Source organism: Neovison vison, chromosome 5 (genome assembly GCF_020171115.1).
Source record: "Neovison vison isolate M4711 chromosome 5, ASM_NN_V1, whole genome shotgun sequence".
Lineage (NCBI taxonomy): Eukaryota > Metazoa > Chordata > Mammalia > Carnivora > Mustelidae > Neogale > Neogale vison.
In genome coordinates, this window is record NC_058095.1 from 87315002 (window position 1) to 87327375 (window position 12374).

The following is a 12374-nucleotide window of genomic DNA, read 5'->3' on the forward strand; positions in this document are numbered from 1 at the left end:
CCCCAGCTTTAGACTTATTCCATGTTATTTGCTTAAACCAATTATGAAGAAAAATGGGATCCAGCTTGAAAGCATTTGAGAATTTTGTCCATTGAGGGAAAATCATTGTGAAGACTTTGTAAATTATATTTGGTTTATTTGTAGGACTTGGACAGAATGCTTTAGGCTTGACTTTGGGAACCACAGCAGCTACTTCAGCTGCAGGCAATGAAGGTCTTGGTGGTATAGATTTTAGTACCTCATCAGATGAAAAGAGTAAGTAATGTTCTGTTCTAACAGTAACTTAAATTTCTATGTCAGTAAGATTTTTAGTTATATGTTCAGTAGTAAAGTTTTTACTTTTAAATTTACTTTATATCTCACAAATTTTTGTGTCTTATGTATTTAAGATTTTATTTTCATAGAAAACTGAGTTTTGTTTCTGCATATGGTTATGTAGCTATCAGTGTGTGTATTGATATATGTTCTTAAGTTGGGATCATGAACACCTATATGGTATATAAGTTGATACTTGAACAACATGCTTTGAACTGTTTAGGTCCACTTATATGTGGAATTTTTCTAGTAAAAGTGGAGTACTGTAAATGTGTTTTCCTTATGATTTTCTTAATATTTTCTTTTTTCTATCTTATTTTATTGTAAGAATGCGGTATGTAGTACATATAACATACAAAGTGTGTGTTAATAGACTTTATATTGTCAGTAAACATTCTGGTCAGCAGGAAGATATTAGTAAAGATTTGGGGGAGTCCAATGATGTACAGATTTTCATCTGCCTGGGTGTTTAGGACCCTTAATCCCTGCATTGTTCAAAGGTCAACTGTATGTTCTTTCTCATAGGTTATATCACCAATATTTGTCAGTTCAGTAATTCTTTAGGAGTGTTTCATTGCTGCTTAAATCAGCTTTATGAATTGATACATCATTAATCAGCCATCATTCCATTATTAGTGTTTGTATTCAGTTCGTATATTCTAGGAAGTATCAACATATTGAGCATCTTTATGGGGAGAGGCAATGTGGTATTGTAGCTTAAGGGGATAGACTTGAGCTGAAATCTGGCTTCAAATCCGCTCAACTGTTGATAAGCTCTGTGACCTTGTCAAGTTCTTTATCCCTCTATCCTTTAGGTTCTTTATCTGTAAAGTGGGGGAAAAGAACAGTAACTACTTGACATTGTTGTTCCAAGGATTACAGTTTTGAAGACTTCAGCAGAGCCAGGCCCATAGTAAATGCTCTCTATGTGTTTGTTTTTCTTATGAATTTTCATTCATTTTTTTTTTAATTTTTTTTTTAAAATTTATTTGACAGACAGATCACAGGCAGCCAGAGAGGCAGGCAGAGAGAGAGGAGGAAGCAGGCTCCCCGCTGAGCTGAGAGCCCGATGCGGGACTCGATCCCAGGACACTGAGATCATGACCTGAGCCGAAGGCAGCGGCCCAATCCACTGAGCCACCCAGGTGCCTCTCATTCATATTTTTGATTATTTTTTAAAGACAAATACCTAGAAACTGAATCACTGGCTTACAGAGAGGGCAAGATTTGGAGACTCTTGGTAAATATTGTAAAATTACTTTCTAGAAAGATTTTACCAATTTATTACCCACCAGCCAGTATGAAAATGCCATTCTCACTGTGCTCTTGCAATGCTGAATATTCTTTTTTTTTTTTTTAAAGATTTTTTTTTTATTTATTTGACAGAGAGAGATCACAAGTAGGCAGAGAGGCAGGCAGAGAGAGAGGAGGAAGCAGGCTCCCTGCCGAGCAGAGAGCCCGATGTGGGACTCGATCCCAGACCCTGACATCATGACCTGAGCCGAAGGCAGCGGCTTAACCCACTGAGCCACCCAGGCGCCCACTGAATATTCTTTTTAAGAAATTACCAATCCAGATACATTTTGAAAGATGTTTTAGTTTTGTTGATTCCCTGTGCATGATTTTTTGTTTTGCGTTGCAATGTCTCTTCTGCCTCTGATGAAAGCACGTTTCATGTATTGCATTGAATCCTCTGAAGAACTTAGAATGAGTATGAGATGAAGATGTCCATATATCTGTGTAAGAATTTTTTATTTGGATGTGGTTTTTATTATGTAGACATACTATTCTAGGGTGAAGTACTGTTTTTTTTTTTTTAAAGATTTTATTTATTTATTTGTCAGACAGAGATCACAAGCAGGCAGAGAGGCAGGCAGAGAGAGAGGAGGGGAAGCAGGCTCTCTGCTGAGAAGAGAGTCCGATGCGGGGCTCGATCCCAGGACCCTGGGATCATGACCTGAGCTGAAGGCAGAGGCTTTAACCCACTGGGCCACCCAGGCGCCCCCGAAGTACTGTTTTAAAAGCTGGCTATCCTCAAATCCTTTTAAACGGAGATAATTTAGGATAACTTTGAATGAAAATTGATTTTTATTTTATTTTACCTTTTTTTTAAAAAATTTTATTTGACAGAGAAGAAGAGACAGCTAGAGAGGCAATACAAGTGGGGAGTGGGAGAGGGAGAAGCAGGCTTCCTGCTGAGCCAGGAGCCTGATGCGGGGCTTGATCTCAGGACCCTGGATCATGACCTGAGCTTAAGGCAGATGCTTAACAACTGAGCCACTCAGGCACCCCGAAAATTGATTTTTAAACATAGGGGTCTGTCTCTTGTTTTTACTTAGTTTTCTTTGTAGCCGCATCAAAATTAGAAGAAATTATCTTAGATGTTTGAGCAGCTTATTTTATTAATCAGCTGAAGCAGTCTGGTACCCTTGGACTACTTTGATTTTAATTATGAAACTGGTTCTCTCTTTATTGTAATTGCTTTTAGGCTCCACATGAAAGACTTGATTGAGGCAAAGGAGTAAGAGAAATAGAAGGAGTTAATCTCCCTTCGCGCCCCCACCCCCCTGCACCAATCCACCTTCCCCCATTGTCTTCCTCTTGTGTTGTGCCTCAGAGTTGAACAAAAGGAGTATGTAGAATAAGTGCACATGACCTGATATACCACATCCAGTTCCTTTTAACCTGCTATACGTGTCCAGGGGTTCTTTATTCATCTAAAGGATTTCTCTGTTTCCCTAGCAGCTGCATCAGTTAGCCTGGACCTGCTGTATTGGGTTTGATAGATGAAGAGGGGTAGGAAGCAGTGTTCTGTAAGTGGGGGCAGCATGGAGTAAGATCTAGAGACAAGGATGATCTTTACTCTTTTGAAGAACTGCTGGAAAACCAGCGAGCTACAGCATGGAAAGATCAGATTCCAGATGTCATAAAGGGAAGGGCTGTGTATGTCACCTTAAAGAGTTTTGTAATTACACGGAGGACAGTTGAGACCCACTAGGGTTTTGATGTGAATAATATGGCATGAGATACGTGTTTGAAGAAGAGCATTCTGGCAGCCATGTGGAAGATAATGTGCAGGAGGGCGGGAACAGAGGTGGAGTGCTGACAGTGAGCTTTGACAGCAGTCCACAGGTATTACAGATGCCAAGCTAGATGGACTAGTCAGGGCCCACGGTAGGCCAGAAACAGGCCTAAGTTTGATATACACAGGTTTGTGTGTATATAAACTTCTGTAAATAAAATAAAAATGGAATATCAAAGAGAGAGCAAAATAGTACATTAATGAATAAAAAAGTTGAAGTCTGGGGCGCCTGGGTGGCTCAGTGGGTTAAGCCGCTGCCTTTGGCTCAGGTCATGATCTAAGGGTCCTGGGATCGAGTCCCGCATCCGGCTCTCTGCTCAGCAGAGGTCCTGCTTCCCTTCCTCTCTCTCTGCTTGCCTCTCTGCCTACTTGTGATTTCTCTCTGTGAAATAAATAAATAAAATCTTTAAAAAAAAAAAAGTTGAAGTCTGTGGAAAAAAAATTAAATCCCTCCTTTATCTTACTGTGTCTCTTCCAGTCAAAGGCTTGCATCTGTAGAACATGGATATCAATTTCAGAAATGTTAAACTATGAAAGAGAAATATCAAAATACAACGTAAGGAAAAATAAATTGTTGTTAGATTAAAAAGGTAAACAAACGAAACCCTATGGACAAAGGCAAAAGGTAAATGACAGTTTGGAAGTAAAATACTTGATATTTAGATGCTTTTTTTCCTTCACATTTTGACATCTGAAATTGAGATGTATCTTAAAATTAAGGTCTCATTTTAGAAATAGACACATAAAGTATATGTATGAGATAATTAATATGCTTAATGTTGAGCTAGCTCTTAGAAGTCAGGGAGAAACATACCTCAGATATACCTCAAATTGCCTGAATAGACCATTCACTAAAGGAGAAATAGACTTGTCTAATTAATATTTGAAATGTTTTACTTCGTACTGTCAGAAATATAAATTTAGATTATAATGAAGTGGCATTTCTCACCTATGTACTGGCCTTGATTGTTTTAGAAAAATGTACATTGTTGTTGAGGGTGTGATGGAAATATGACTTATTCATAGTAGGTGGGAAGATAAATTGGAACAGCTGTTTTAAAGGATCAGTTTGATAATAATCAGTTTTCCTTGATGTAATGTTTGACCTATAAATTCCTCTTTTTTTGGAATACAAATAATGTCATGCACCAGTATTTGGAGATAAAGGCATTGACTGGAACAGCATTGTTTATACAGTAAATGCGTATATGTTAAGAAGAGGGTTGGGCATAAAGGTTCTGATACAGCTATGTCATCAGTATTCTGTGGTCATTTAAAATCATGTTAAGTGACATGAAAAAGACTTCATTACAACATCCTGAGAAAATATGTGAACATAACTTATGGTCATCCCGATCCCGTTTAAAAATGTGTGTGTAAGTGCCAAAACAGGTTGAAAGAGGAACCATTAAGGTTCTCTGATGGGATGAAGTTTTGTGTTCCTGTATTTTCCTCATTAAGCAGGTCTTATTTTGCAGTGTGAAATAAATTCTGGAAAAGCAGAAAGTGAGTCACTGCATTTTGCTGACGGAGCATTTTTACTTTTCCACTTTTAGACATACACTAATAATGATAACCACTAAATAGGTGTTCATGAGAAAGTTGTTGATATATCTGCCCACATTAAAAACACCATCTTAAAAAATTGCTGCTTTTGTAAAATATTTAGAGACATCCAGGTAGTCTGACATATTTTAGTATTCAAAACTGATAGAACCTAAGAAAGCATCAAGTAGAACTTGTAGGAGGTAAACTGTGCTAAGCAAGAATATTTTTCATAGAAGATTAAAGAGGAAGAATCTTGCCCTTGAAAGAAATAGTTATAAATCAGCTACATAACTATCTGTTTAGGTGTATACAAACATGTCCCCATAGTATTTTGTTTAGAGTTTGTGACAAGTAACCTCACATGAGGCCTACGAGTCTGTCGGTAAAATGCTTAGATGTTTCTATTTATACCTAAGTTTGTGTTAAATTAAAACTTGAATTTGGAATACATTGTTAAATGACCTGTTTTTACATAAAGCTTCTTGAATTTTCTAGGTGATAAAACAGGAACAAGACCAGAGTAAGTTTACAATTTGACTATTAAAGTATTTTATTTGAAGAATTTTATTTGTTAATTTATAGGCAGGTGGTCTCATTGGAAGTAAATGAAACTATATAGACATTTAGAAGAAAAATTCTTTGAATCAGTTTTTGTCTAAAATAAAATAATAAACATATGCTCTGGAAAGATTTTGGAAGGTCAGATCTTTAATTTTTAATCCTTAGGAAAGTTTCTAACCAATTCTTTCTGGAATACTTTATGCTCAGTTTTACGTATATATACCTTTTCTATATAAAGTACTATACCAGTCCCGTTTATTTTCCGATGATGAAGAGGGCGAAAAGCCTCTATCTATATACATCATATAGGCTTGAAGATCACTATTTTTACTACCACTTCTATTTTCTCACCTAATTTGTATTACATTAGATAAAACATTTGTAAATAAATGATCAAGTTCATGCCTCCAAAATATCTTCTGTGTATTTTAGCCCTATTTCATAAATGAGAAAGCTGGAAGAGACTGAGGTTTGCTTCAGATTCTATCAAGGAAGTAGTAGCAGATCTGTGACTGAATTTTAACTCCTAATTACATTACAGCATGCCACATTTCACCTATTCCTATTCTCATTAAATATGTATGATTCCCTTAGTCTATCCCTAGGTTTTATTTTGTTGAAGAATAAATTGAAATTATAAAAATCAAGTTAAATATAATGAGATTCTCATTATGAGAAGTTTGTAGACTTTCTTTAATGAATGCTTTAATATTTTTGAATGAAATAAAAGGTCAGTCATAGAGTTTTTGAGCCAGGGGCACTTAGTTCAATATTTAATCTTTTGTATTTTCTAATTTTTTTCTTAAACATTTGGTCAGATGCATTTATGTGTACTTATGATAGGTGCCAGTCCTTTTAGAAGAGAAATCTCCCTGTCAGATGAATTGTTAAAGCTATTTTAAAGGTCAGGGAACAACAGTTTTTTATAAAGAGATTTGAAATCAACCATAAGAGCTATAAATGGAGAATATTTGTTTTACCTCCTCCCCTTTAACACTTACGTAGTGGAACTCAGCTGTCAGCCTTTTAGAACCTCAATGGCTTTAATATATCTGTGGCATTTTTCTTAGGGATAGTAAAGCACTGAAGGATGAAAATCTCCCTCCTGTCATCTGCCAGGATGTTGAAAACCTCCAGTAAGTGTGTCAAATGTAATTAGATAGATCATGCTGAAGAATGTTAGAATCTATTTTAAGGGGAACATCTCTTCTTCTCTTAAACATTTTAACTTGGGTTTGGGTAAAAATTTTAATATTTCTATAAACAAAGCAGAATAATGGGAATTAAAATTCTGTTATTGTCATTCTGAAAAAAGCACATGAACTGTCGATGAATTTTTAATATTTCCTTTTTAAAAAACACTAGGACTCTGACCAGCCTATAGTAAATATACCTTTTTCCTGTAGGAAAGCAAAGGTGTATTTTTTTAGAATTCAGTTTTATGTATCTTTTTAGGAAATTTGTGAAGGATCATTCAGGTACATGCGGGTATTCATTCCATGTGCTCTGCCTTTATGTCAATGTTTTCGTAACATGAGAACCTGAGGGATATTTGCTATTTCATGGGGGAAATCAAACATGGCTCCCCAAATCCTTCAAAATGCACAATAGATTATTTTATCATTACAGATAAAATCCTGTCTGGAAAACTATCCCTGTGAACATTTAGCCTTGCTCTTTATAGAGTGAAGTCTCTATATTTTCACATGGGTTTTTCATTTGCTCCATGGGCTCCACCTAAGCCCAGACATAAAAAACACATTTATGTCCACATTTAACAGGTGAGACAAGCAAAGCGTGAAGGAGCTGTGGTTCCAAAGTTGTGACTTCCCTGCTCTTGGAACTTTCACTCTCCACTCCAGCTCCATACAAGTGGGGAAAATCAATTTTTATTGAGAATAACTCATTATCTCTGTAGTGCCTTTTTATAAAGCATTCAGAGCATTTCAAACACATCATAATGTGTGTTCTTACAGTATCCCTGTGAAGTAAAGATAGTTATTATTAGAGAAAAAAAATTTTCAATAAGAGCATTAAAATAGGTAAAGTAGAGGGGCACCTGGCTGGTTCAGTCATTAAGCATCTGCCTTCGGCGCAGGCATGATCCCAGGGTCCTGGCATCCAGTCTCCCATCGGGGCTCTCTGCTCAGCCAGGAATCTGCTTCTCCCTCTCCCACTCCCTCTGCTTGTGTTCCTTCTCCTGCTCTCTGTCAAATAAATACATACATACATACATACATAATAAATAAAATCTTTATAAAAAGAAAACAGCTTTAATTTTTTTTTTTAAATAAGATAGAAAAAGTAGAAAATCATCCAGAGCAGACCTTCCGGTTCTATAACCTACCAGAGCATTTAATGATATGGGTATCTCCTACAGTGAAAGGGGTGAAACAAAGATGTGTATGGTGTTTTGTTTTGTTTTGTTTTGTTTTAAGTAAGCACAAGAAAGCACTCTGACATAAAGGAAACCAAGCAGTAACATAATCGAGCATCAGGAATTAAAGTAGGTGGATAGGTATAGTAAACAGAGTTAACAATGAAGATTTAAGCTACTGTGTAAGAAAACCGAAATTTAAATCCCATTTAAGTTACTCCTTTTCACAAATGTTTGGTTCATTATAACTATGGGAACACACACACCCGGTAGCCATCTTGCATTAGGAGGGAGATTCAGGCGTTAGTCTCTTGTCACAGACTTGAGGTTTAAAAAACTTGGATACAGATACTTATATATGATATCAAAGATAATGTATTGCTCAAGTTGTTTATTTGTGAAAAACATCTTAATGTTTTGGTTTCTGAGAATAACATGTATTCCATGTCTGAAAAGGAGACTAAGGAAGACAAAATACAGAAAATGAAGAAGGAAGTCAAAATCACAGTCAGTCTAAAGTCCATAAGATAGTGACTTTAAACTTTTGAAGAACATCGTTACAAACATTTTTCTGTATATGCCTACAATAACTAGGTACATATTTATGTAGGTACTTACACATGCACTCAGCTTGCAAATTCTGAGTTTGCCACCCTTTCTTTACGTCAGCTGTATGTTGTGGACTTCTTACCCTGAAAATAAATGCATCATGATATAGCTGTATAGTAGGCATGTTGTGCTAAAACTTACGTAAACACTCCCCAGTCAACAGACTTTAATGTTTTGTTTTCAAGTTTAGGACATTTTGCTAAACTTCCCTCTAGAAAGATCATACCAGAATATACTCCCAGCAGAAGGGCATGCCACTTTTTTATGAAATACAGGTATTGTCCTTTAGGCATCCTGCAATTTTAAAAATCTTGACTTTAACAGAATTCTTTTGTTGTGCTTGAAACCCTGAAGTGTTAGATAGGCAGTTAGCCTAAACCCAAACGTTGGCCCATCGTTTAAAGCTTATATGTCCGCTTCCATCACACACCTAGAATTCTGTCTTTTAAGAAATCAAAAAAGATCAGGGATTTGTTTGTTAATAGGTTTGCATGAGCAGGGGTCTTCCCATAAAGCTAAATTACTGGTTATAGAGTATTTGGTAGTGGTGAGGGTTAGGCAGTAAAGCAAACAATTCTTAATATTGAAATGAGATCACAGAGGGGCTTCTCACCCTTCACACCGTGTGATCTAATACTCGGAAGTGTCAGAATCTCAAATATCTGGATTGTAAGCGTTCTACTTTGGCATTTACCTGTTAGATCAAATCCCCAGATTCTGGCCACATGAGAAGTGTTATTCTTTCAGCTATTTTGAAGAATTGTCTGAAACTAGTTTAATGAAATACTTGAATAAGTAAATGACTTTAATAGGGCCTTAAAATTGGTTATCACTCAGGCACCTGGGTGGCTCCGTGGTTCAGCATCTGCCTTCGGCTCAGATCCTACATCGGGCTCCCTGCTCCGCGAGGAGTCTGCTTCTCCCTCTTCCTTTGCCCCTCCACCCTGCCCTCTCGCTTTTGCTCTCAAATAAATAAAAAAAATCTTTTTTTAAAATTATGGTTTTCACTCCTTTTCCAACTTGAGAACTGAAACTGGAGTGATTTCTCAACATTACTGACTGCAGTCATGGGGGAGGGTTCTACTTTCCACCACAGCTTCTTGAAAGCAGGCTGTCAAATTTTCCCATAGAAATGATAGTAAACTTGGGAAGTTGTAGTCATGACCAAGAATCAGCATCTAGTAGACCAGGCCTGTATGTTAAAAGCAAAGATAAAATAGCTCTTAAAAGTATAATAGATGTGAATCTGTGTTTCAGATCTAGATCTATAAATACAGATAATGGACCTCTAAATTCAATGTGGTTGTCATCACCTCTAAAATTACATTTATGTGTGAGTGCACGTATGACATATATACGCACACAATTTGTAATGTATATAAATCCTAATCCTGTTTTACAGGATCTTTCTTATCCTTCTTTTCAGGACTGTTTAAGCTGATCCCTATTTTCGATTCGAACCTGTAGTGTGTGGAAACAGAGCTACACATAGTTTCATTGATGATCACTCTCAAAGGAGCCATCTTGGAATTTATTTCAGGAATCACAAAGGATTGTAATCCAGTTTTGAAAACGATCATCCTTTATCTTCTTTGCTCTCTTTCGCTCAGTGCCAAGGCCAGTTTAGCAGGGGAGGGAAGTGTAAAAAGACAGTTACCCTTCAAGAAATCATGGGGAGATCAGAACCCAGGCTTTGCTTTGGTTATGTCCTTGGTATTTCCAGGGCTAGGGAAGGTTTACCCAAGAGGTCTGTGTGTGGCTCTTTTACCTGCAGAAGTTTTAAAGTATTAGCTCCTGAAATGAACTCCCTCATCTGCCCCATCCCCAGCAGGGGCCTGCAGTCCCCACTCAGGTGAGGCTCTGATACAGCGATGATAAGTGCATTGAAAATGACCATCCCTATAACTTTTTTAAGCGAGAAGCATCATTAATGACTGGTGGTTATATATGTGTGTTTTCTCCAGGCTAGTGGTGAGAGGGTGGATTTAAGAATTGCTAGGCCGGGAAAATCCCCGCCTGGTAACCCTGTCAGAGACGCAGGAGCTCAGAGTACCAGCCAGCACCATGCACAGCCGCTGTACCACAACAGATCCAGCTCACACAAGGTGAGGCCTTGAGTTTGCATGTTTTCATTCATCTGCCCTCAGGGAATCCTTGTTACAAACGGGTAAGATTTAAATAAAAACTTATTTACTGGTCTACTTAAAAACTATAGGAAGTAAAAACAAACAAACAAACAAACTAAAGGAAGTTTCCTATGTGTGATTTTCACACATGAGGGCTGTTTCTCTGTTGGAAAAGGTGAACACAGGTGTTTGGGGTGTGGAATGTGTGTTTGGCTACCTTGAGAGTCCCTGTACAGTCTGTTCTTCAGCCAGTAGGGGTGCTTTCTTAGTAAGAAGGTTCCTCTGCCAGATTGAGGAGAAGTGTTGGATCTTCTAGAAAGACTTCTTTGCTTGGTCCTGCTTGAAAGTGGGATTTATCTTGGTTTGCTCATTCAGTTGTAACAGGAGGTTATGGAACTGAAAAAAAGACAATGACCAACAAGTCCATACTTAGCGGTTGGGCAGGTTGCCTACAACAACAGAATTCTCTATGTGAATATGAAGCATAAATCATACTTTCTGATAGGTACATGCAAAACACATAAAGCATTTCTTTTTATGTTACAGTTTATAGGAATACTACCCTCGGTCATCTTAAATTCCCGTATGTTGAGCTTTTTGCTGCATCTTTCATATTTCAGTGCTTTTATAATATATTCCTAGGTCATTTATCTGTGCCAAAAATTCTGATACTGTCTCACTTTGGATGCAGAAATCAGTAGAAATCAAAAAACAGTGGCACTTTACTGTGTTCTCAGTATTATTTACTTCATTTGATCTTTTATTTGAACTCAACTTCTAGTAGGCCAGAATTTTTAAAACGATGCTATTTACCAACTGTGTGAAAATCACACATAGGAAACTTCCTATAGTTTGTTTTGTTTGTTTTTACTTCCTATAGTTTTTAAGTAGACGAGTAAATAAGTTTTTATTCAGCACAGCAGTTTAATTTTACTTAAGGAGAATGACTTGAGAAACACATGGTTAGCTTAAAGTGCCTTCTTAATGTAAGTACAATTTGAGAGAAGAACTCTGTAATGTCACAGGAGCCCAAGAAAGCATCATTTAAAGGCACAAGTATTTTTCACCCATCAAGTTTGTCTGGTTTTCTGAGCTGAAGTATAGACTTGTCACTGGTCTTTGGTCAGTTAAAACTTTGAAGAAATTATAAGCACAAACTTATTCTTATTTTTGAACAGAAAACAAAATTTGTGAAGGGAACCTATAATTTTGCTTTCACAATGATGACTACAAAAAGCAGTTATTGTTTCAAAAAGGAATTTGAATAGGAGCTGTTCATATCGCTGGTCCTTGCTTTACAAGTTACATATATATACATATTCCTAAAGAATCATAATTAAGGCAAAAGTTGGTCACTGAATCCATGAATTCTACAGAAAGTTGAAATACGGGTGCTCAAAGACAACACTACAATTTTAAGACTGTTTTAAGAACTACTTAACCATTTCAGCATTCATATAGAGGACTATTTATGTCCTTTTGTTTGTTTTGGGCACATACATTTTTCTTTTTACTAGTTCCTATTCCTTAATTTTAAGTGGTGGTGTTTTAAATAGCAATGCTGAATTCTTACTCTAAGTGCTCTGTAAACCTGATTGTTAGAACAGCCACATGAAATGTAATTTTAAGCATTAATTTAGCAATTTGCCATTAATATACAGCATTTGTGATGTCAAATCCTAATTAAAAACAAAAAGGTCTCCTAGGGAAAACAAATACAAATTCATCAAAACAACCTGTTCAGAGGATTATCATT

The 12374-nt window shown here is 36.7% G+C and overlaps 1 pseudogene; it reads left to right on the top strand.

The window, feature by feature from the left end:
* Positions 1-12374, top strand: part of LOC122906946 — a 441004-nt pseudogene that overhangs the window by 48111 nt on the left and 380519 nt on the right.